We start from the raw sequence: 25,067 nt of genomic DNA, 5'->3' as shown, positions 1-25,067 counted from the left end.
CATTTTCAAATGTTAATGTCACGTATTGATCTTTCGAATAAAAAAAAAATTTTGATTACAATTTAATTTTTTGTGTTATTTTTTACAATTTCAAGTTCCATCGGGCTTAAAAAAACACCCTATACAGTGGCTCAACGTGGAATTGATAAACGTAAAAAAAAAAAACTGTTTGAACCCCACCTTATGTTACAAACGAAAATTTAAACTTTGTTTATTTTTATAATCTTATAAACATCGAATGCTTCTTAATGAGAAAATAAATTAAATGTTTATAACAAAAAAGTATGAGTTAAAATATAAAATTCAATAAAAGATGTATCAAAATGAAAATGATTATAATACACACAAATTAATTATCTGAAAATAGTTCTAGAAAAATGATTTGAAAAAAAAGTTTTAATCCCTCATCACCTTTATAGGTAGGTAATTCAGTGACAATGCCATGAGCACCATCCTTTCTTACTAATCATTTAAAATATAATGTTATAACTTAAAACTAATTTTAATAATTTTCTCTCAATATACTTAAATAATAACAGATAAGGTTGACTACTGAAAAAGAAACATGCTTTAAAATGAACTGCAAACGCTTTTCTACTAGTGCACATTCTGTGCAAGCAGAATAATTTATTAAGCCTGCAACCATTATGTTATTATCAAGTATGGTATATCTCCACTAAAAACTGAGAGAAACAGTACATTATCGTTGATTCTCTTTGCCCCTTTGCACTCCAACATATTCACTTCAACAATGTTCAGTTATAAAACATGGCCAAGAAACCTTTGTCTCTGCAAACAATTGATAATAGTTGGTAAAGAGTACCATAACTTTGATTACCTTCATGTCTGTGAAGTAATTTCAGATGTTTGACAATTATCAGTCATCATCATGGTTACATCCTCACAATTTTGAATTTATAATTATAAAAGTATCACAAAATTCAGTTTTAACAAAAAGCCATGAAAAAGTAATCTGTTACACTTATCTTACATTTCTATAAATGTAATTTTGTGGTCATCATTAATTTACTAGTTATATTTCAAGGATAAATTTTTAAATGCTAATAATGAAATCATAAAAACTAAAGAATGTAATTACATGATACATAAATATATTACTGAAGAACTAAAGTAATTTACATAAATAAATTATACTTGATACAGGAATCTGGTTACTACTTGAACTCATTTGATAATTTCAAGATTTTAAGAGAATGTGTAGTTGAACAGACCAAGACTGTTATTTCATGTTATTAATCAAAGCATTGTTTCATGTAATATTACAGACGATATTGTATTGTAGTTATATTTGTGGTCAATTGTCCAAGGGAGCCCATTTTTAGTCAATATAATAGTTGGCATAATTTCTTGAGCCTTTTAAATTGCAAATGAGTAATAGATTATATCAAGTTATAGGTAAATATTTCTTTTTAAGATTTTTGTAGTGAAAAATTTTTCTTTTTTTTTAGCATCAAGTTTCAAAATTTTTAATATTCAACTATTAAACTGTTTTTGGCAAAATTAAAAAATAAATACTGAAAAAAATCAACTAAGCTAAAGAATAAAAAGAGGTACTGTGAGAGTAAATGGTATTTAACCATAAAAAATTACAGATTCATTTTAGTAGATATCGACTAAAATGAATCTGTACTTTTTTTTCACTTCCACTAATAAAAAAAAAAAACTGGCAAAAATTTACTTTTTCAAAACAATTTTCTTACCAATAATATTACTATAGAGGCTACAAAACTATAAAAGTAGGGAAATATGCTATCATGATGATAGTATGAATGAAGAGATTCCTGAGAAGAATATAAGCAAAGAAAACTCATCCTAAAATTTGTAGGAACCAAAATAAAAGATTATAGGAGGGCCTAGTGATCTAGAGTGGCTGTTTCTGATGGACAGACCAAATTTATATCATAGACCAGAGGAGAACACACATGAGGCCAAACATAGAGGAGTATCCTGGTTTTTGATTTGTAAGGATTAACATGTCCAGTTAATCGTAACATTTTAGAATAAAGTAACTTCTTTTATCAAAAATTAGCTTACTATAATTGTGAAATACAAACTACTAAAATCCAAGACTGTTCAGCCTGACGTAAGGGATCACTATACTAGGAAAGGACTTGATGTTTTTACACCAACAGCAGATATATAAACTTGGATAGACACAGACACAGGTCCCCAGTATTAATAGTAAGAAACTTCAATATTAATGTTAAAACTAAAATGTAATACAAAACTTAACATATAGGTAATACATGTATTAATATATGAAGAAGATAAATTTATTAGAACGGTTTCATATAATTGAAAATAAAAATTTCTGTAAAAATATTTTTTGATTTTTATTGGCAGCCATGAAGTCAGTTTTTGATTTGTTATACTAAATTAATAATTTCTCAGCAATTTATTTGTTTACTTTTTTTTTTTTTACCGATTAATTTGGAAAGCCAGCTAGCCAGGGGCCATTTAAGGGAGGTTCTACTATAACTTACCAAATAATTTTAATAAGTGGTTTCTTCTTTCTAAAAGTTCATTAAAAATCTTATTCAGATGTTGTTTTTTTTCTAATTTTACTTTATTTCATTAGTTCAGGAACGTTAACATCCTTTTAGATTTACCCTTATATTTTTTCTCCTATCAACAATCTTTAGGGCTCATGCCCATTTTCAAGTTGCTCCCATCTACATTTTTAAAATTGAGTATGACAATTTTTTATAATGATTTTTTTTTCTTTTATAAATAAGTTTTCAAGTTATAAATGAGTTTCATCAATTTATTTTCTAGGTGTAAAACTTTCCTTTATGTGCTCATTATAAGTAACAGGTCAATGATACAATTTATAGAGCCTTTTGAAATAACAGATTACATCAAGTTATAAGTAAATAATACATATTAGATTTTTCTAGACCAAAGAATAAACACTTTTTTTGTAGAATTAAGTATCAAACATTGTAAAGTAACTATCAAATAAGTAAGATTTGAAAATAAATACTAAAAACACACTGATAAAGCTGAGAAAAAAAAAGATAGTGAAGGCAAATGGGACTTAACCATTAAAAAAGGACAGATTCCTTTTGTATGATAACATGAAACTGCTGAAATAATGTAGAAATTGTTGTGAAACCACCTTCCCCGCAATATACAGAAGTAAAAATATGTAGCAAAAGACAGGACTCGAGACCTTCCAAGTCAAAGTCGACCTCTCAGCTCCTGAAACCTAGTGAATAAATTTGGAAATATGATCAAGCTGACAAGAAATTCATAAATTGTTCCCTCTAAAAAATAATTAGTGTATGATTAAAAATCCCATTTTTTTTTACAAAAAAAAATTTAGATGTGCTCCTTTACTGGAGCATTACTAAATTATTATTGGTTGTATTAAAAAAGAAATGATTTATTAATTAATAAGATGATTTAAAAACAGAATGGGTCCATCGGAACTATAAACAAAGAATATGAAGAATATTATGGTGGCATTAGCAATACGCATTTTTCAGTTAAAAATTATTTATTAATTATAAGTAATTATTTAGTTAAAGATTATTTTACTTTTTTTTTGTTTGTTTTACTTTTAAATACAGCTCTGTCTTATCCATTAGGCAAAAAAAGGGAAATCTAATTTTCCTCATCCATGCAACCCATTCATTAAGTTTTTTTTTCATCACCATAAAAATGTAAATACCACTTGAAAGGGTTTGATAATGTGGACCATAGCAAATGGAAATCTGAAAAATTAATATCTGGTGAATAAATCAAGTATAGGTAAAATCCTTCATACACAGTTGTACTTTTCAATGAACCTTTGGGAACACATTTGATACAAGTGCTAATTTGTTTAGTTTTAAGATAATGTTTTTAAAATGAAAAAGATAATAAAATGGAATTTACAAAGAAACTAATTGTTAAATAAAACTAAACCAAACCTTGCTGTATCTAGACAAATTCACTCTCACTATACAAGTGACCCATTGCAAAACCAAAACTAGATCATTGTTTATTATATCATGAAAAAGGTCAAAAGGTGGTTTGAAAAGTTCTCAGAATCACTGCTGTATGTCAGTGCTAGAGCAACAAGGTATGTCAGGTGAGTGAACATGTGACGTGATTGGTAGTGACAACTCTTTGTTGTTGTTTTATGCGTAGTGATTTGTGACAATGGAAAATCGAGCAGTGATTAATTACTTAGTAAAGTTATGAAAGCAAAGGAAATTCATGCTGACTTTCAGAACATATTGGGACTCTGCTCCTTCATATTCAACTGTTGCCAAGTGGACCAGTGAGTTTAAATTTGGTCGGGAGAGCTTAGATGATGATCTATGTAGTAGATGGCCAAAAAGTGCTACGACCTCAGAATTGATCACAAAAGTGCATAAAAAGGACATGGAGGATCTTTGACTGAAAGTGTGTGAGATTACTGAAGCTGTAGGGATGCCATCTGAATGGGTATATCACATTATAACCGAAGAATTGGGAATGAAAAAATTATCTGCAAGATGGGTGCAGCAGCTCTTGACATTGGACCATAAACACACCAGATTGGAAATGTCCAAACAAAATCTTGCCCGTTTTCAGCACAACCAACAAGATTTTTTGTGCCAGTTTGTGACTACAGATGAAACATTGTAATAGTGTATAATAGGTCCACTATTATACCCCAGAGACAAACATCAGTCTAAGCAGTGGAAACATGTTGAGTCATCACCACCAAAGAAAGCAAAGGCAGTACGCTCGGCCGGAAAGGTCATGGCCTCAGTTTTCTGGGATGCAAAAGGCATTCTGCTGATAGATAATCTTCCTACTGGCCAAACAATTACGGGGCAATACTACACAAACCTCCTAGACCAACTTCAAGAAAAGATACACGAAAAAAGGCCTGGTTTGGCAAAGAAAAAGTCATCTTTCATCAAGACAACGCCCGCCCGCACGCAAGTGCTATTCCCATGGTAAAACTTCATGAACTGAGGTATTGTTGCCACATCCACCTTATTCACCTGATTTGGCACCATCAGACTTTCATCTCTTCCCCAAGCTGAAAATTTTCCTAGGTGGGCAGATTTCCTACAATGGAAGAACTGACAGCCAAATTGAAGAGGTATTTTGCAGCCCTGGAGGAATATCATTTTCGAGATGGGATCATGGTATTGAAACATCGCTGGACCAAATGCATTAATCTACAGGGAGACTATGTTGAAAAATAAAAGCAGTTCCACCGAGGTAAGACACTTCATTCTACTACATTCCGAGAACTTTTCAAACCAACCTCATATATATTAAATATATATTTATATATACAAGTCCCAAACAAAGAGATAGCTCACTTAATTTTTTCCTATATTTTTTTTTTTTTACCACTGTTAAAATTGTTTGTGCATTGATTCATTGCTAACATTAAAATCAACAAGTATGGAACAGTAAAAGAGATACAGAAAAGTTTTATAAAATGATTGTTTTATCTAACGAATACCAAATCATACTGTGAGCTACTGCTGGGAACCGGAAGAAAGCCACTATACTTATAAATTTTCTGACTTCATCTAAGTTGTAACCACAAGGTTCTCATTTCATCACATTAACAAGACATTAACAAAGAAAATTATTGTTAAAGAATTAACATGGTTCTGTGATTTCTGAGAGATACATATAAAGAGCAGAATTAAAATCCAGCAATTTTTAAGCACACCAGAACCACAAAGAAATAGATGAAATAATGGACTCAATGGAATTGTTAAAAAAAAAGTTAGAGAGAATAGCGAAAGCACTATTTCACTCATTGTTCAAAATTTTAAAATTTGAACCAGAACAGATGTCATATATCAACAATGAAAACAGCTTGCATATGATCAGCACAGTAATAAAGACGACAACGGAAACACACTAAATCTAAATAAGATTTTATTTAAGTTTAAATCATTCGAGTTGATGGCCTATCCTAAGTTATTTGTAAATTAAATTTTGTTTTTGTTCTTTGGTAATTATGAAAACAAAATAAAATTTACTTCATTCATTCATTCTCAAGAAAAAACAAATTCTGTTTCTTGGGACAAACTGCTGATTGCTGACATTATTAGTGCAAAGGAGCTGTAGTGAATAAGTCAATTGAGATCATCATTTTTGAAATCGGTAGATTCAGGGTCAATATGGCATAATTTTACTCATGAAAAATTAAAAAAATATACTAGTTGCCGACTGCTTTCCCTGGTAATGGGCAGATCAGTTTTCGAAATGTATATTTTAAATAATTTTATTGCATTTACATATTTCTTAAATATCTATTTTAAAACTAATACATACATACGTACATATTTGGTATATTTAATTACATGAAAACCCTAGTCCTAATTATTATTTTATACTTTAAAGTTTTTATGATCATACTTATCTAACACTTTTTATATATTATCAGCAGAGTGCGGTTTTTTATACAGTAAAAATTCCCAGAATATGCCATATGATACGCAATAAACAACAGTAATATATATACAAAACAAATAATAAATAAGCAACAAAAAAATCTTAAATATGCAATAAGGTAGTTAAAATATGTAAATATACAACTGTATTTACTTGTATTTATGTATTTTTGTATTATTTACTATGTATTTCTAAATTTGTTTAAAATAAAATGTTGTGTTCTAGCTTTAAAATATTTTTATAATGATAAAATGATCTTTCTTTATCAATGATAAATTTGTTTCTTGAATTTGTTTGGCAAAAACCTAAACTAAAATAAAATAAGATTAGTTAATCTTTTAAGTTTAGTTAAACTTGTATAAGATGGGTGTTAATGAAAATGAAATTGTTACTTAACAACATACTATTCATTATTTCATACGTTTTTTTCTAGAATCTCGGTCTTATCTACATCTATTTCAAATACAAGATTTCAAACCAATTTCTCGAACCAAGATTTTATTGAGATGGAAGAAAAGGATAGACTAAATGTTTGAAAATTTAAATAATAATACTTGAAGAAGTTTGTCGGGGGGTGCGGTCAGCAAAGAACAACATAAATAAACAAAACAATATTTATTTATTTTATGCCGACGTTTCGACCTGAGTTTCAGGTCTTCATCAGGGATAGTGGCGTGTAAAGGGGGACGGGAAGATGTTAACTGGTTGACTTAAACTGGTGATGTTAAATAATAATAACTTGTATGCAAAGTAAAGTAAGCAACAAACTGAAAAAGAACTCAGTATTCTACATATATTCTAAGAATTTAATTAATGTATTTTTTTTGTTTTGTTCATTGAAAGTGATCGTATGATTGTAATCAGGAATTTCATCAAAATTTTCCATTTTATTTATTAACTCTATATTTTTTTTCCCTAGTTCATTGAAATCAGCTAAATATGCAATTATATGCATTTATCATAAAACATACAAAAATAAAAGTTTTTGATCATTCTATATGGACAAAAGTTAGTAATCAGTATTTTATACACTGATTTTATGTGTTTATAAAATCTTTTATCACCTAATAATCTTGGTTTTATTATTAAATTCCTTGTGGTACAGTACCATCTTGATATACTCAGTATTTATAAGAGAAATATGAGACTCACAAGTTGTCAGACCATCAAATGTTTTGGACTACTGAAGATCTTACTTTTGCATTAAAAAATAAGGAATTGAGGTAGAAATACTGCAACAAATTTTTTTCTTTACTAAGAAACATTTTAGGGCATCTTCCAGATGGAGGCATCAATTAAATTGATCATATATTGATTTCATCAAAATATGACTCTAGTATAACTGACTTTATCAGTTACTGCAGAGGACCACTTTCTTTAAGGAATTCTTTTTAGGTACAAATGTTTAAGGTTCAGAAAGGCAATATAATAAAGAGAAAAATATGGAATATTGATAAATTAAATAGCCAGCAGAACAAGGAATTCATAGATATATTGAACCTTTTAAAAAACAAGAGGGCACCTGGCGAGGATAACTTTTCAGCTGAAATTTTCAAGTTTGGTGGAGAATATCTGAATGGAAAACTGCACAACTTGATTAATCTGGAATAAAGAAAGCATGCCTGAAAATTGGTGTTTAGTGCTGCATAAAGCTATCAGATGTACTGATCCAAAATGTACTTTGGCATGCTAATTATACTAGATTGTTAGTTACGCAAATGACAATGTAGTTTTAGTAGGAAGCGAAAAGTGTCAAGAAAAGTATACACTCAGCCATGAGAGTAAAAAAAAAAAAGTTTGACTCGGATCAACGAGTCGAAATTGAAAATGGTTATGTCAACTTCAGAAGCTAAATAAGTCCACATAATCTAAAGTACAACAATTACACCTATGAAGATTCAACTCAGAAAATAAGGTCAATGATGAGATCAAGAAAATAATAAAGTGTACTATGGCCTTGTGAACTTGATGATATCGGCCTTTCCCTCTAAAACCACAAAACTAAAATGTATAGATTACTTATTAGGCCCATAGTTTGCTAAGACACTAAAATATGGACCCTTAAAACTAGAGACCAACAGACCCTTAGAGTCTTCAAGTGGAAGATAAAGAGGCGCATTTATGGTTCAATCTGTGAAAAAGGCTTCTGGCACAAAAGGCACAACCAGGGACTGGATAAGCTTAATAACTATAAATACTGTGAAATTTATTAAGTTCAGAAGAATTAGCTGGCTTTGACATGTACAAATGAACAAACGGCAAAGAAGGTCACAAGAGAAACCTTCCAAGGAAAGAGGAAAAGCTAACAAAAGAGTTTGAAGGTGGACCTTAGAATACTTGGAGTGACTGCCTGGAGAAGAAAAGCTCTGCACAGAGGAGTAGGAGTGAATCATTAGGGAGGCCTAAGATCATCTTGGAATGAAGAGCCACATAAGAAAAAGATCCATTTTAGGGCCGTCAGATTACTGAACATGTCTGATTAACAAATATCAGATAATCAAGACTGTACTATATTTTAAATTCTGTGTTTAGGATGGTTTGAATGATAATTCGAAATTATACATTGCATTGTTTTTGTTTTTTTTAAATTCAAATATATTTTTATTAAAGATTATATTAATATCCAGTATATAATAGACTTATTGATTTTTTTTTTAATATATATTTTATTTCTCTATGTACATTAGTAAAAAGTTGAATAATTTACTGTAATCATTATTTTTTTTTTATTATGTGTAAATCATCAATAATTTGTTCCTTCAAAATTATGATGAGAAAACATCTGCTGAAAATCACAGATAATCTACAATCCAAAATTTATTCTCAATTTATTAAATTATAAGAGATAATTAGCACAATAATTAGAAAAGTTGGTCAGTTATTAATGGATTAAACATGATTTTAATGTAAAATGAGGTGATTGTATGATTTGGGGCGAGAATAAGTAAACACAGAATTCATACTATCACACTTCTCTAACACCATCTATAAGATTATCACAATATTTTTCATTGTTTCATCACTGTGATGTAATTTGTGGAAAGTGTTGGTTCTTTTGATATTTATAATTCACTTTATACACTAGTAATTAATAAATTTTTATTCACCAACAACCTGAAGTATTATCAATGGAGTTTCATAATCCTTTTTCAGATGTCAAGTTATTTTGTATTTTGCATACTGACAAAAGTGTACTAACCATTTGGAGCTAAGAGCAGATATATTTTTGAGGGAAACAAAAAAATTTAAAAAATAACTCAGGGCAATTTTTAACTTAAAAATAAGAAATTTCTCATTGTATCAAAAAATATATTTAATTTTGTATGTATGTACTAGTGGAACTGCTTATAGATGTAAAGAACAGGTCTTATAGTCTAATTTCTCCAGTCTCAAGAAGAGAAAAATGAAAAAAGGCCATTATCCATTGACAAACACGGTTGGGATATGGCAGATGCCGGTAATTGTTGACATGTGAGGTGGATTATTACATAATGCAGCTGTTGACTTAACACATGAGCATTAGAGCCTACCAGTTTTGATTCAAATTAGACAATACTGCTGAATCCCCATTGGGCCTGGAGGCTGAAGACACACTAGAGCAAGTGTTTTCTCTATGGAACTGCTTTGCTAAGAAAAAAAAAATTGGAGGAATTTTGTAATATTATTCCCGAACATTTGGTGAGCTAAATTTTGCACATGGAAGAACAATTTGCAGCAGTGAAGAAATTCGAGACGGTTGTTCTGAAGAGATTGAGAGTGAAGGAGAGACCCCGGGGGAGCTCACTAGCATCCTAGAATCGAAGTGACACAATGTTCGACAATGCACTCACAGAAGACAATAGTGAGGCCGCATACAGCTATTTCCCTCAATGAAGTAATGCCAAACAGTGATCTTATGGAGAGGAAAATGGTTTTTGTGGATAAGAATCCCATACTATGACTTGGTATGAGGCTTATGCGGTAATTCACCTGATGGGATAAAATTTTTTAACCATTTTCCAATGAGACTTGGTTATGCAGGGAGATTGTTTAGGCATTTAATAAAGAAACTTTGTTATACGGACTAAGGGGACCTGAGGGTATTATTTTCATACTCTTATCAACAAATATTTCAGACTTTTGACAAGAGCACTGGATTATTAAATAGTTGGACGATGAAGTTTTATAAGAGTGATATTCTGAATAGTTTTTTAAATTAGTTTTGCATTAATGAGAAGTGATGCTTAGAGTTCATTAGATCATAAATAATCACAATATTAGATTCGTGACCATGGTTAGTTAACACAATTCCTTTCTTATCATCACACTATCTACCTCTATTTGCTTTTAAACTTCTTAGAAGAATTTAAGCTTTTCCAAGTTATCTGGAGACTTTAAAATCATTCTTAATTCAACTCAACTTAGTTCAAGGACTTTTTGGGATGTCTGAAATAAAATATCCTCCCCTTCATATAAATTAAACAAAATTTCGAGAATCAAATACTATCAATATTACTGCTGTAAATACTCGGATCAAGAAGCCATGCTGCTATATATACATATATGAAAAATAATTTTGTTTCTAATTCTTTTAACATCAGTGAAAGGAGATGTCTTGGTAACAGTTCATGCTGGTATTGGCACAAAACTTTTGGCTGATATTATAAATAATAAATTAACACATATAAATGTTATATGTTCTCTGTACTCTTTGGTACTGCTTAACCTTTTGAGTAGAATTGAAGTATAACAAAAAAAAGAAAAATTACAAAAAAAAAAAAAACTTATCTTTAAGATGATAAGCATCAAAAACCACAATAATTTAAAAAATACTTCAGTTTTTATTATATTTCTGAGATATTAAAAAGCACAACCTTAACATAAACATCATAATATGTTTTAGTAATATAATTTTTGACTCACTATTTATTCGTCTTTTGTGAGACCCCCAAAACAGAATAGCCTCAACTCAAAATAACTGAACAGATTAAACATTGAAAGATATGGTAAGTACTGTGGTCAAGAATAAAAATATTTTCAACTATTTATTGATGGCTGACATTTCGACCCACAATGTAGGTCTTCATCAGGGCTATTGTGATGGATGGGATGTACAACAGTTGACTAAGAAACTTTTCATGTTTTGAACAGAGAAAAAGTTTCATTGAAAGTGTGAAAATATTACAAACCTTTCAGAACTCTTAATTGTAGTCACTAAAAAGCTATGAAAGTCCCTGGAAAACATATTCTAAACCGATATTCTTCGAATCGACAATAATTTTTCGAAACAGAAGGATTACACTAATTAAGAATCTTGTATTTTATATGTCATTATTATTTTTTAAGAAGTGAAATTTTTGAGACAAAAAACATCTTGATACACATTTTCATCATCTTTCTATTAAACTTTTTTCCAGACCAGTAGGTGAAGAATTTTTTAGTGAAAAATGAAAAAAAGTAGTTTCTGAAATGATTTTTCCACAATTATGAAAGGGTATTAATTGTATGAATTTGAAATGTTTATTAATTTAATGATAGAGATATATTCTCACATTTCAGTCATTATGTCTTCCAATGTTTCACATTTTATTTTGAAGTGTAGGTTTTCTGGACACTGATTTTGGGGTCCCAGGTTTAAAAATAGTATTAAGATATATAAAATAGACCACCTAGAACCTTTCCTGAGATGAAAACTCCTTGCCAAGCTTTATGTGGTATTCACTAATCCATAAGAAACTTAACTACCTAAAAGATTAATGTTTAAGTAATAGATCCTCTTTGTATACGAAGGCATGTTTGCTAGTTTTGCACTTAGTTGCTAATAGAATGATTATCAATAAGATATGGCTCAATACACACCAAGTGAAATTGTTTATCTGATTATGGTGTACAGAAAATCTCAGAGTGATGCTCAGAGGTCATCAAAATGTCTACACTCGGTGCTATCCACAAGGAAAGAATAAGTCCTTTCATAAAACATCATATTTAACTCTATTATTATTTTAGTTATAGAAATGAATATTACTATTGTTATATTAATAAACATTTTGAATTTTAATACAATCAATTTTCTTTTCATAACAGAGGAAAAATCATTTCAAAATCTACTTTTTAGCATTTTTCAGAAAAAAAAATAATACATCTACAACATTGGCAACATTTTGAATAGAGAGAAGATGAAAAAATATAATAAAATGATGTATCATGTGTCACAGATACCAGTTTATTAAGTGCTTGAAAAATAATAATAACATTGAGAATGCAAAATTCTGAAATGTTGTAAATCCTTCAATTTTAAAGACAGTGGAATTTATTTTTCAGGGACTTTTGTAGCTTTTTAGTGATTATAAATGAGCAAGTTTTTGCCATGGATCAGGCTGCACGTGTCGCCTTAAAGTTCAAAAGCAATAGCAGTTAGTGAAACTATAGAAGTAGACCAACAAGTTTTTCCTTTTAAATTTTTGAATTAGATCATCTCTTTGGCCATGAGAAACATTTGAGCAGATTTAATGGACACCCTTTAAGAAATCTTGTAGAAAAATCGAAATATTAAAAAAGGAAATTATTGAAAAGATATTATAACAAAATAATTAAGGTCTCAGTGATGTTTGCAGAACTTTAATACAGACCACTTGACATAAATAATAATATCTGTTTTTTTTTTTAAGTGAAGAAATATTTGTCAGTATTAGTAAATTTGATCTAGAGTAGTAAGCAATTATTGGTAGATAAAACTGTTAGTATTATCTAATAGTTTGAGCAACAAACTATTAAATAGTAAATGTCTATGAACACTTTAGCATATTGTACACTAAATCAGTGGGTTCATAATGTGACAGTGATTGTGGGTAGTAATTTAAAAGAAAAAATAACCAAGAAGATTTTTAACTATACCAATATTATCAACAAACAAAAAATATTGTCTACTAGGAGACATATACAAACAATGAAATTCGAGATAAATATTTTCCAATTTATAATCACTGAAGTCACTGCTAACTTTTGGCTTTCATATATCAACTACTCATATTAACAGAAAATGAGAAAACATGATTTTTTTTTAACAACATTATAATTTTTAAATTAATTTTGTTTTTCATCATTCCTCCAAAATAAAATCAATAAATGGAGATCATCTTAACTCATGCTTAATTTAGTAATTATTTACATTAGAAATAATTTTAAACCATTTGATAAGCCATTGAGGCAATAATTTAGTTTATTTTGGGCCCATAGAGTTCAAACGGCAGAAGAACCTCTATAACGTGATAAAGGAAAAACAATTTTTTAAAAAATTTATTATACTTTATGTTCCATTGTGTCAGTTTTATGAAAGCTAATGGAGGAGGACATAATAAAAAATACAAATACTTTTTTTTTTTAACTTTTGAAAGCAGATGATATTGTATGAAAGCTTTTTTTTTTTTTTTTTTTGCTCTAATAGGGGAAGGAATAACAAGCAGCATCAACCAATACATGGGAGCGATAGAAAGATTCTACACAACAGAAACAGAAGAGGTCGTTCAACCACCAATGACATTTTTATTCTGATGGTGATGGAAAAGGAAGCTGAGTATAAACTGACCACCCACTACCTCTTTGTTTTAAGTTGGTATGTATATGACAGAATCGCCAGAGAACTGTACAAGACCCTAGAAGAATTTAAAGTTCAAAGAAAACTCACAAGACTGGTAAAAATGATAATGTTTAAATAAATAAATTTAATTCTAAATTAAAATTAGCAGGAGAGTGAGGAATTAAGAAGCCCTTGCATGCTTTTTATTCAACTTGGAAATAGAAAGCTTATGAGAAAAATAAGAATACATACCAAGCAGTACCATCTTTTCGAGGTATTTACAAGGTATGCCAAAGGCTTAGATACTGTGGAAAGGTCTGAGAAGGTAAGAAAGGAAGAATATATTGCTTTTGAAACAGGAGCTTGAGAATCATATTATAATGGAAGTGCAATTACAATATAGTAATGGCATCAATATGCAATCAAAGAAAGACCAACTTGGCCAGTTGGTAGTGAGAGAAACCATATTCCATTCCTCAACACTGGTCCTAACAAGGTCTGCAGAATAAAATCCAATATAACAGAATAAGTAGGAATTATTCAGTGGCAGGTACAATGAATATGAAGGGAGAGATATAACATCCCATAAAGATTTAGCATTATTCATTCATACGGTCAATTTAAATGTGGCAAACCAAACATCCAGCCTAGAAAATGATTTTTTATGCTTTAATAATCATTTCAATGCCGTAAGCCAAATAAGAATGCTTTAAATAATTCATCATTTGTTCGATGGTAGTGCAATTCAATTATCCATAGAGTGTATCTTCATACAATATCTTTATAGTATAACTTGAAAATTTGTATAAATGTTTCCTTTGTTGACTATTCTTATAAAACAATAAAGTAAAACATATAATAGAAAGATACTATTATTATTAACAGAATTAATTATTCGAATAAAAAAAAATCATCAAAAATTACTTTTAAAACAGAAATTATATCAGTTATATTTCAGTAAAACCTATTATAAATTACAAATAGAAATCTTATAAGGGTTAAAAAAACTACTAAATAGGAAAAACATTTAGTAATGATATCATAAACATTACTGAAATCCAAAATAAACAGTTGATTTTTTCAAAATTATATCATGCAAGAACTATAACTGATACTTATCAGTTAATATAATAAACACTATGTATATTTTATAAAACTTATTGGATTGTTAAATAGTTTTATCATATTTTAAATGATATTATTACATCTAAAGGCGCCTCTTTACATTTGCCAAACAATGGCAAATTCGCACATACACAAGTGTGTGGGGGGCTTGGATGGTACGAGTTGGCCTGAATTTATGGCCGACCCGTTGAGTGTCAGATTTAGGGCACAAATCAAAGTAGATGGGTGTACCATTTATACAAAAATAGTAATAAATTCAAAATAAAGAATTTTATATAACAAAATATCGAAATTGAGCTTACTTTCAACTAAAATAAGAAGTTTCTTTACAAATATTAAAAACACGATCCTTACTTTTTCAACAAAAAATAAATTAAATGGGCATATGATGGCAATTATTGGTATTCTATCCTTTGGAGCAGTCATAAAAATTTTTCAATAAAATCTTAAGGGACTTTGTCCTCCAATCTTGAATAGACATACAAAATTCTTACTAGACATTCTAGGTTATGAATACTTGATATGTTCGGGTAATCATTCAGGGGGAAACACATTATGCCTTGAGTGGCCGAGCATTATCTTATATCAGTAGCAATCATAGGAATATAAGGCATTATGAGATCTTGTAAAATCATCTCCACATACCACACAACATTGGATAGGGGCCCCTACTTGAATTGGTACCAACTCGGTCATTGGCTCCAAAAAAATGCCACTCCAGAACATGAGACCAGCCTTCAATAGGATTGACGACTTTTAAAAGTCCTCAATTTGCTTGTCTTGAATGACTCTTGTTCTATTCGTACCTTTCTATGGCCTTTCAAACTGCAGAATTATGAAGACCAATTATTCATGTAACGAAGATTTTCTTTCTTCATAAACAGCAACTACTTTAACTGAACCACCGTGGCTTTAATAGCACATCATTGCACAAATAAAACACAGAATAAAGAGGAAAGAGAGAATTTAATGAATGGAGATAACAAAAAAAAAAAAAAGACTGAAAGTTGAATTAAAATCAAACAGAAAAGCATTTAAACCTTAGTTTGTAGGCAAATAGTGAGTAGCAATGATACGGCTAATCCCAAATGCCTTTCAGTAACTAATCCCAGTACTATAAATAAAAGAAAACGTGGATTAGATTCTAAATCTAAAAAAAATTAAAATTTATGAGAAGTCTGATTTTTTTGATGAGGGTGTATAGTAGGTAAAGTAACATGGAAGACATATTTTGCTGTGGAAATGACTTGAACTCCAATCATCTCTTCAATTATATCATATCAATTGTCATGATCCTTAAATAATAACTCATGAAATTTATGACACATTTCAAGATAACAGACTTCCATCGAACATTGACAACAGTTTAGAAAATTAATAAAAAAAAGTTGAAGAGCGATTGAGGAAAACAAAATACAAAATTATTTTAATCTTCCTTACAATTTTAACTAATTGGGTCACAATTCGAACATAAATAACTAAATAAAGATAACAAAAAAACGAATAAAAATTTTTAAAAAATATTTAGGGAACATAAACAAATTACATTACTAAGAATTAAACAACTAATAACGTTACCTTTTACGTTATGAGTAACTTTAAATCCGATTCTCAGGTCTGCTGTCAAGCATCTTTAACATCGTGTCACGTTAATAAAGAATGATACACAACAATAATTTGACTAATGAATGAAGAGCACATAACTTTTAGATAAACATTGGCCGAATAAACATACATCTTAAATTAACATAAATTACAAACCAAATTTGAACATTTTAAGACAGCAGTTTGACAACCGTTTGTATCTTTCAACTTTCGGTGGACCAAAGAGCTAAAATTGTTGAGGATTGGAAGCAGTTAAGTAAAAGTCAAGATCAGCAGGCTTGGTCTTAGTATTATACAAAAATCAAGTGGAATATCAGAGACAATTATACTGCCCACAAGATTTCGTATTGGGCATGTAAAGTTAAATAAAGATCAGAAATATTTAAATTATTTATTAAAAGTATTTAATTAAGATTTCATTACAAATGTTTAACATTGGTCTATCAATTAAAGGTTTCGAGTTTTTTCATATGGATTACGATACAGTACCCTAAACAGAAACTCATTGTAGAAATATGTACATTTCTCACTTCTAAAATGATGGTTATACAATTCAAAAAGTGTATTTCCTTTGTCAGAACTAACTACTGATTCGCAATAAGATAAGTATATATGAAGCCCAGAATATTTATTTTCCTTTTTTCAGAACTGCTAGTTCAATTAACGTAGTCTTAGTGTTTGACAACTGCTCGATGAGATGGGAGGGGATCAATTAAATCATAACAATTTTTTTTTAAAGATAAGGTAAAGATAACGCATGCGCAGATATTTATATTGATGTATCTATTATTATTAACTTATTTTATCATATTGTTAATTCAAACAGGTTGTTTCTAATGTATTATTTTTTAATTGAACCGTTAGTTGTAGAACGTGGAGATTATATGAGACGAATACATTTGAGATGCTCTCATTAGAGGTCTTATATCGAACAACATTCAGAAGAGTAGTTGAAAATGTTACAAACAATTTAGACGATACTTTTTGAAGGGCTCGTGTGTTTTAGTTAGAACAACCATTTTCAGATTCGTATATCACTGGTCCTCTACAACTTCCTTTTACATCCTTGGTTAATTCTTCATATCCCTACCGAAACACTTCACAATCATTCATAGATATCAGGAATTTACAAAAGTTCATTTTTTAAAATATATTCGGTCCTATTCGCACTCTAAAGATGCAATGTGTACAGTATGTATCAATAAACAGCAGTGATTTTACCGTTCCTCAAAAACAAAACCTATGGGCAATGGCAATTATGACGACTTTTCAGTAAGAAGCGACAGTTGCGTCAGTCCAACGTAGTTTTAGACTTTACCTGGCTCCCCTAATAACTTTAATAATTATTGGTAATTCGGTCTCCAACAACATTGACGTTGAAAGTTTTGAGAGCTCCATAAGCGATACATTTGCCGCAAAAAAGGCATCTGCCGTCGCCATTGCTTCTACTCTGGCACTAGTGCCAAAAAAGCCTTCTGTAACGTGAAGTTGCAAATGCATAGAATGATACTTAAACTAATTCTGAATCAAGCGTCCTCCACAATTGTTGTATTTATTTTATTATGTGTTACGATATATTCTACATCCAAGTTTATCATTAATATTTGGTGACAAGACCAGCTTTAGGTAATGTATTAACAGCCTTACTTGTAACATATTAAGACTGATTCTGTATTCGTACTTCCACCAGACAACTGCAAGCCTATAGTGACTAAATCATGGAAGCTATGAAAATTGTATTCGTTCGAAAATTTAAAAGTTGTATAGGATGGTGATATGCGAAAGAAAGTATCTCTCTAAGGAGAGCGCATGGTTTTTTAAATGGGACTCATAGAAAGCTTATTTTTGTTTAAAAGTCTTTACTATAATTAAAGAGTATAAATAAAATAAAAACACCTTACTTGATTAGCTTCTGGCATAACTAAGTACAACGATACACAGTAATTTTGATGTAAAAGGCACTTATTACCTACTGTCGACCCGAAGAGAAAACTAGCCTTATGCTGCAACAGAAAATTGTAGCTATATAAAAGGATCCTAATGGGTGACTGGTAGAATAACAGCGTTCCAAAGATAATGTGTAGTTGCCTGCTGGTACTTCCGAGTGAACCAAAAATCTCTAGGAGCTGCTGCAAGAGCCCCTACATTGGAGACCTGCTATAGCCGTTACAATCCGACCTGGCGCAATCTGTTGGCCCAAATATAAATCACGAGTAATCGTTTCACATTAATTTGTTTTAGGTTCTGGTAAATACTTCAAATTTGCTTATATAACAATGCAATATACCGTTTTATTCTTTTTTTTTTTTTTTTAATAATTTGTTTATTGTTATTTACAACTGTATACATATATACACATCAAGTAAATTTGCTGTAAGTGATATTATGACATGATACAAACATGTGGAGAATCTACCCATTGATAGAACTCCAAAAACATTTCTAAAGGAGAAGATCTCGTGGCCATCTTCTTTTCAGATGCCTAGGAGAATTATTAGGTAGTGAAGGAGAAGCCAGGTTAAAAACGAGTTGGTTTGGGTGGTTGGGAAGTTTATTATGGAAGGATTGGTATCTGATTCTGGCCAAATCGGCAACATAGGGGACATTGAGGTCCTGATGGATGATTTGATTTGTGACAAAGTAAGGAGCATTAAGGATTTTACGAAGGATTTTGGACTGTAAGGATTGGATTCGAGAGGAATTTTTTCCGTTTGTCTAGTAAATGTTGTAATAGTCGGAATCGACGAGCAGTTTCCTGTCTTTTCAGTCTTGTATGAGAATTCCATGTTAGTCGTTTGTCCAGATTTAGTCATAAGTACCGGATCTGTTCAACAGGAATAAGTGGGGTATTATTAAAAGTTACTGTGGGGCAAGGAATTTACGGATCTTGTATAGCAGTCCTGGGTGCCAGACTCGATCAAAAGCCCCGTTATATTCTTAAATGTATTTTTTGAATAGATAAAGACTAAAATAGAGTTTGATCCATATAAAGCTAGTCTCTTACAAGTAGTTACTCTCAATCCCCTTTTAACACTCGAAGACATAATATATACAATAAGTGAATAACTACTTGTGGATCAGATAATTCTATCACTATTTTGGTACTTGAAGTACATTATTTCACTAAATTCCCTTAGGGTTTCTCCTTGAACCTTCATTTTTTTTTTAAGTAACCGAGGGCGAATACTTATCTATCCTTCCGCTATTGGACAAAATCAAGTAATAAAAAAGTTTTCAAGGTAATATACAGTTAGATGATTTAACTGTCTGTAGTCGAGACAAAAATGTTCATGACTATTACTTTAATAAATTCTCGAAAATCTGAAAAAAGTATAATTTAACCTTTAGTAAGTTTCAATTCAACTTAAAATCTATTAAATATTTTGATTGACACATTGAGAATAACATCTTGGATCCGAATCCTGATTGACTAAAGCTGTACTTTCAAATAACAATACATCTTCCAGGCAGACACTTGGGATGTTTCTTACAACTTCAAAATATTCGCACAAAATTCGAAGATATGTCTATTGTAAGAAATTTCCTCTACATCCTTGTTAATGATGTAAACCTCTTAAACTGTTCAATGATGTAAGACCATGTATTCTTAAATCATTTCTTTTTAATGTTGAAGGTAATTCTCTATTCTACCTGGAGAAAGACGCCTCGAATCTTCCAATAGCTACTATTCTCACGCAGAACAAACTCCTGGTTGTATCATTCTAGAGGATTTTATCTAAGACGAAGCACCGTCACTCAGCTATGGAGATGATTTTTGCAATAATCGAAGAGCTTTGCAAGTAAATGCATTACTTACTGGGCGCAAAATCTAGCTCACTCCTGATAAAATATCCAATTTTTACATGTCCGTGATAAACCTTCTATTCCTGAAAAAGAATACAGGAAAGAAAAACTCTTTAGGAGGTGCATAGAGTTGACTGGCCCGAAAAATAAATTTTGACACTCCCAATCTGATTAGTACGGGGCAGCATCCTCTAAGTTGCAGCCAGGGGTTGGCAAAAAGGGTCAGTAGGCCAACTTGTCGGACTAGTTCCCCCCTCTATTACCAGTACAAGTGGCAGTAGACAAGGAATTATCCTCTAAACGTTTCGCTTGGGCGCTTTACCACAATCTTCTCAGTTAGCACTAGGTTTTCAAATAAAAAATTTTCCAACTTTTTCTGTACCCTAATTATTCGGGGAGAGGATTGTTCGTCAAGGGGCATTATTTTATAATGTGATGCACAACTTATTGTATACAATTGTAATAAACATTTATTTTAATTTCATATTCCAGTTAATGCCCTTAAAAAAAATTAATTCAATGTCCTTCATTACCTCCCCTCTTTCTGTGGGCACTCTGCATTAGAAAATCTCCCTTTCACCATTGGAGAAATATTATAGCTTTTATTTGGAAAACTTATACCAGAAAAAAAAAGTTACCTCATAAAGAAACCATCACTTTTTAAAGGATTAAAATAGACCTTAAAGGTTCGCAATAGTCGGACAGCCTTTAAAACTATCTATTAACTATTATCAAAAAATATTTAAGATTTTCCTTAAATTCCAACAAATCCCATCAAATCACCTTTAACCTTCGTCGTAAACCTACTGACAGCCCTACAGTTTCATTTAATGATGTTACTCTTACCCATGTCGAACATATCCGCTATCTTGGACTACATTTGGACAAGCGATTAACCTGGAATCCTCACACCAGACTGAAAAGACAGGAAACTGCACGTCCATTTCGACTATTACAGCACTTACTTGACAAACGGTCTAAACTTCCAACACATTACAAAAGACTGATCTACATGACTGTAATAAGGCCAATCTGAACAATGGAGTTGAGCTTTGGGGCTCCACTAAACCTTCGAATTCCTCTCGTATTCAATCCTTACAATCCAAAATCCTTCGTAAAATCCTCAATGCTCCTTACTTTGTCACAAATAAAATCATACATAAAGACCTTAATGTTCCCTATGTAACCGATCTAGCCCGAACCAGATATCACTCCTTCCATTATAAACTCTCTAACCACTCAAACCCCCTAGTTTCTAATCTTGCATACTCTTCCATTCCTGACAATCCTCCGAGGCGCCTGAAAAGAAGATGGCCACGAGACCAGCTAATGTAAAATGTCATTAGAGTGCTACCAATGGGTAGTTTCTCTACACGCCTGTAACATTCCAATTTAACTTAGATCAGATTTACTAAATGTATTATAATGTACAGTTGTAAATAGCAATAAATAAATATTAAAAAAAAAAAAAGAAGATTTTCCTTAGAATTTCCGTACGCGACTTAGTAAAATATTCTCAATTTTTGAACTGAGGCCTCCCTTAAAAGTGCGTTCGCATTGAAGACACGTTGTACGTACTCCAGTCTCTCTTCTGATTCGATGTCCCTCTTTTCAATTCCTATTATAATTAATACATTTAATGGTCTGCTGACGTTAATAATTTTTATTTCATAACTGCACAATGCATATCCCTTACCAGTTTTCTTAAAGAGATACAGCAGTTAGTGGAGTACACAGAAATGATACATGGAGGAGTATCATGGGGATGTTACCCTCCCAACCCGAAAAGTGCGCAAACATGTGATTTTAATAAAAACCATTATAAGGTTTCTATTTTGAGTAATATACATGGGTGTTAATAAAGTATTAATAACAGTTATAAATTACTAATGCTTTTTGAGTATTAATTATCTTCTAATTAAATACCACCCCTCCCAAAAAAATATAAATAAATAAAGTTCTGCGTGCATCACTCGGATCAGACTTGATCCTGATTTATCATCGTTATAATGTCAATGATTAATTAATGAATAGTATATAATTGTTGTTTTTTTCACAAATAGGAAATTTGAATTTATTGGCCTATGAATTTTTTATTTTCAGTTTTATAGCTCAACAGATGGAAAATATTTGATTATAGAATTCCTACTATTACTTCAACGTTTTCTGTGAATATCGATTTACCAAAGTATTATTTGTATCTTTAATAAAGCCTTGATGTGTGAGATATATATTTATTTTCACATTACTATTTTATGCTGTCCCTTTCTTTATCGGTAAGCAGTTCATTGAGTTAGACAATGTGCTTTATTAGCATAATTCAAGTTTTCAAATATAAGTTTCTTGTTCGAAGTTTTGTTTTTTTCAGAACAACTTAAAAACTTATCAGACATACTTGTCTTCATTCTTTTCAGGCTAAGGGTCACACTGCTTACTCCATTATGTAAAGTGGTAGTGAAAGTTATCACAGCCACAACGATCGTGTAACCTAATATTCCTTGTCATAATATTTACTCGATAGTTTGTAGTACCATCAATTATCTGCGCATTCGTGATTGTATGTATCACTGTCATGTTGAATCACCGCTTAAGCCTCCAAGAGCTAAGATCTAGCCAGCTCGTCTTACCAATACATTTTTTATTATTAATTAATATGCAGTTTGATTACATATATAAATTAATTTGTTTATTAACTGTTCGTTAAATATAGTAATATAATATCAAAACTTTATTTACAAATTTACAATAACAAAATAATTACGCATAATGGATAACCATCCTTATAATTAAAAGTAACATATAATAAAAATTGTGTTTAATATAAGAATCTTCCAAAATATTAGGTAACTACAGTAGGAAAAAATTAAACAAAAAACCTAATCAGAAAATATACTTATATGTATATATAATCTAGCTTAGGGTTATCCTCAATCGACTATAAACCTCTTCTGCTATAAACACAAACTATTTATTACTTACAAAGTTAAATAAAACAAAAATAAAATAATAAACATCATTAAAAAAATATTTGATAATGTATACAAATTATACGTACCTATGAAAATAAATTCAGTTTTTATAATATTTTCTGAGCATTAACAAAATAACACTAATCCAATTGACCAAACAGTAAACATTCTGTTATTCACGCACCATATGTTTTGATCTGAAGCATTTTTACACATTTATGAAACAAATACATAGACAATATTAGCTTGGAAAATTACCTTTGTTGTTTTATGAGTGTATAGTTTAAAGGAAACATATGTTGTTGTTGCCAATTTCTTTCGATAATGGATTTTCAGAAGATGTTTAACTAAAATACGTAGCAGTGTATGTTTAGCAGACAAATTATTGTATTGAAGGGAGTTGCAATTCTTGGAGTAAGGTTGTTATTTTGGTATGGGGGGGGGGGGGGGGGGGGAGTAATTTTTGATTAATCTTATAGATCAATTTTGAATTCTTTCCAGTTTTCATTATTGCTAAATTCCAAAATTGCTTAGGCATAACTGAATGGTGGTCGAATAACTGGTTTATACAGAATCAATTTATTTTTAGAGCTTAACTTGAATTTTTAATGAAATATGGGACCATTTTAAAAATTATTCTTTTGTTCTATCAGCCTTCCATATGGTATTTTATTTGGATGTGGGAGATTTGTCCGGATTTGAACTATGGACGGTCAGTGTGCACAAAAAAACCATTTAATTTTAAACTGGTATGCCGAGTTTAAACAAAATCTTTAGAGTCGTTTTCGAAAAAATCGAAAGAATATGAAAAATCGAATCTATAAATAGAAACTTCCAATCAGTCGATTTTATCGAAAATGTTACTGTCATATCACAGGCATGTACCAGCTTTAAATAATCGATTTCAGTTTCTTAGACTTTTTGTTTTTGAGCTAGTAGTAGAAGAGCCAAAGAGGAGAAAAAAATCAGTTATCTCACCCCAATTTTTGATTACTTTAATAAAAACTTTATATAATTAATAGTCAAAATTGATGAGTTTGCCAAGTATAGGTAGGGGGAATAAAAAATGGCGGGTGTTTCAAAGCGATAAAAAAAAACTAATTTTTCATTCGGAGCACTATATCTTAAAAATTAGGAACAACACAAGAAAACTTAAGAGAACATCATTTAAAGAAGAGTAAATTTGCTAAAATATGAGCCCTAATAGATTTATTTACGTTAAATAATTTTCGAGATATAGCTTTTTAAAAAGCAACATCATAAAAATGTAGTATGGGACGTACTAAAAGATCAGTTGTCAGTGAATTTATATGCAAAAGTGTATATCTCAAAAATCATTTGACGTACAGATGTCTATTAGCACTCAAATTAAAGCTAGTGTAATGAGCTATGAAGTAGTTTATGATGTTTATCTTCTTAGGAGTAATAGTTTACATGAAATTTGCTAAAATAAATTGATTTATAGTTGTTCGGACAAATTTTTATTCGACAAATTCATATTCATATGTGAATATCATAAAAACTACTACCCCTACGAAGATAAGTGTCATAAACTACTTTATAGTAAGTTAAATTTCCTTTATTTT

The 25,067-nt window shown here is 30.5% G+C and overlaps 1 protein-coding gene and 1 long non-coding RNA gene across 4 annotated transcripts in view; one reads left to right on the top strand and one right to left on the bottom strand.

The window, feature by feature from the left end:
- LOC106679083 (major facilitator superfamily domain-containing protein 12) overlaps positions 1–16,931 on the bottom strand; it is a 214,742-nt gene extending 197,811 nt beyond the window's left edge. For both annotated transcript variants that reach the window (XM_067044601.1, XM_067044602.1), the window contains exon 1: positions 16,682–16,931. The gene's annotated coding sequence lies outside the window, so the exon portion shown is untranslated. The remainder of the gene's footprint in view (positions 1–16,681) is intronic.
- Positions 1–25,067, top strand: part of LOC136795095 (uncharacterized) — a 219,299-nt gene that overhangs the window by 171,768 nt on the left and 22,464 nt on the right. The gene's annotated exons all lie outside the window — the stretch shown is intronic.

The sequence above is a fragment of the Halyomorpha halys genome, unplaced genomic scaffold, assembly GCF_000696795.3.
Source record: "Halyomorpha halys isolate HHAL.00 unplaced genomic scaffold, Hhal_1.1 Scaffold176.1, whole genome shotgun sequence".
Taxonomy (NCBI): Eukaryota; Metazoa; Arthropoda; class Insecta; order Hemiptera; family Pentatomidae; genus Halyomorpha; species Halyomorpha halys.
This window is presented reverse-complemented; position numbering and strand designations above follow the sequence as displayed.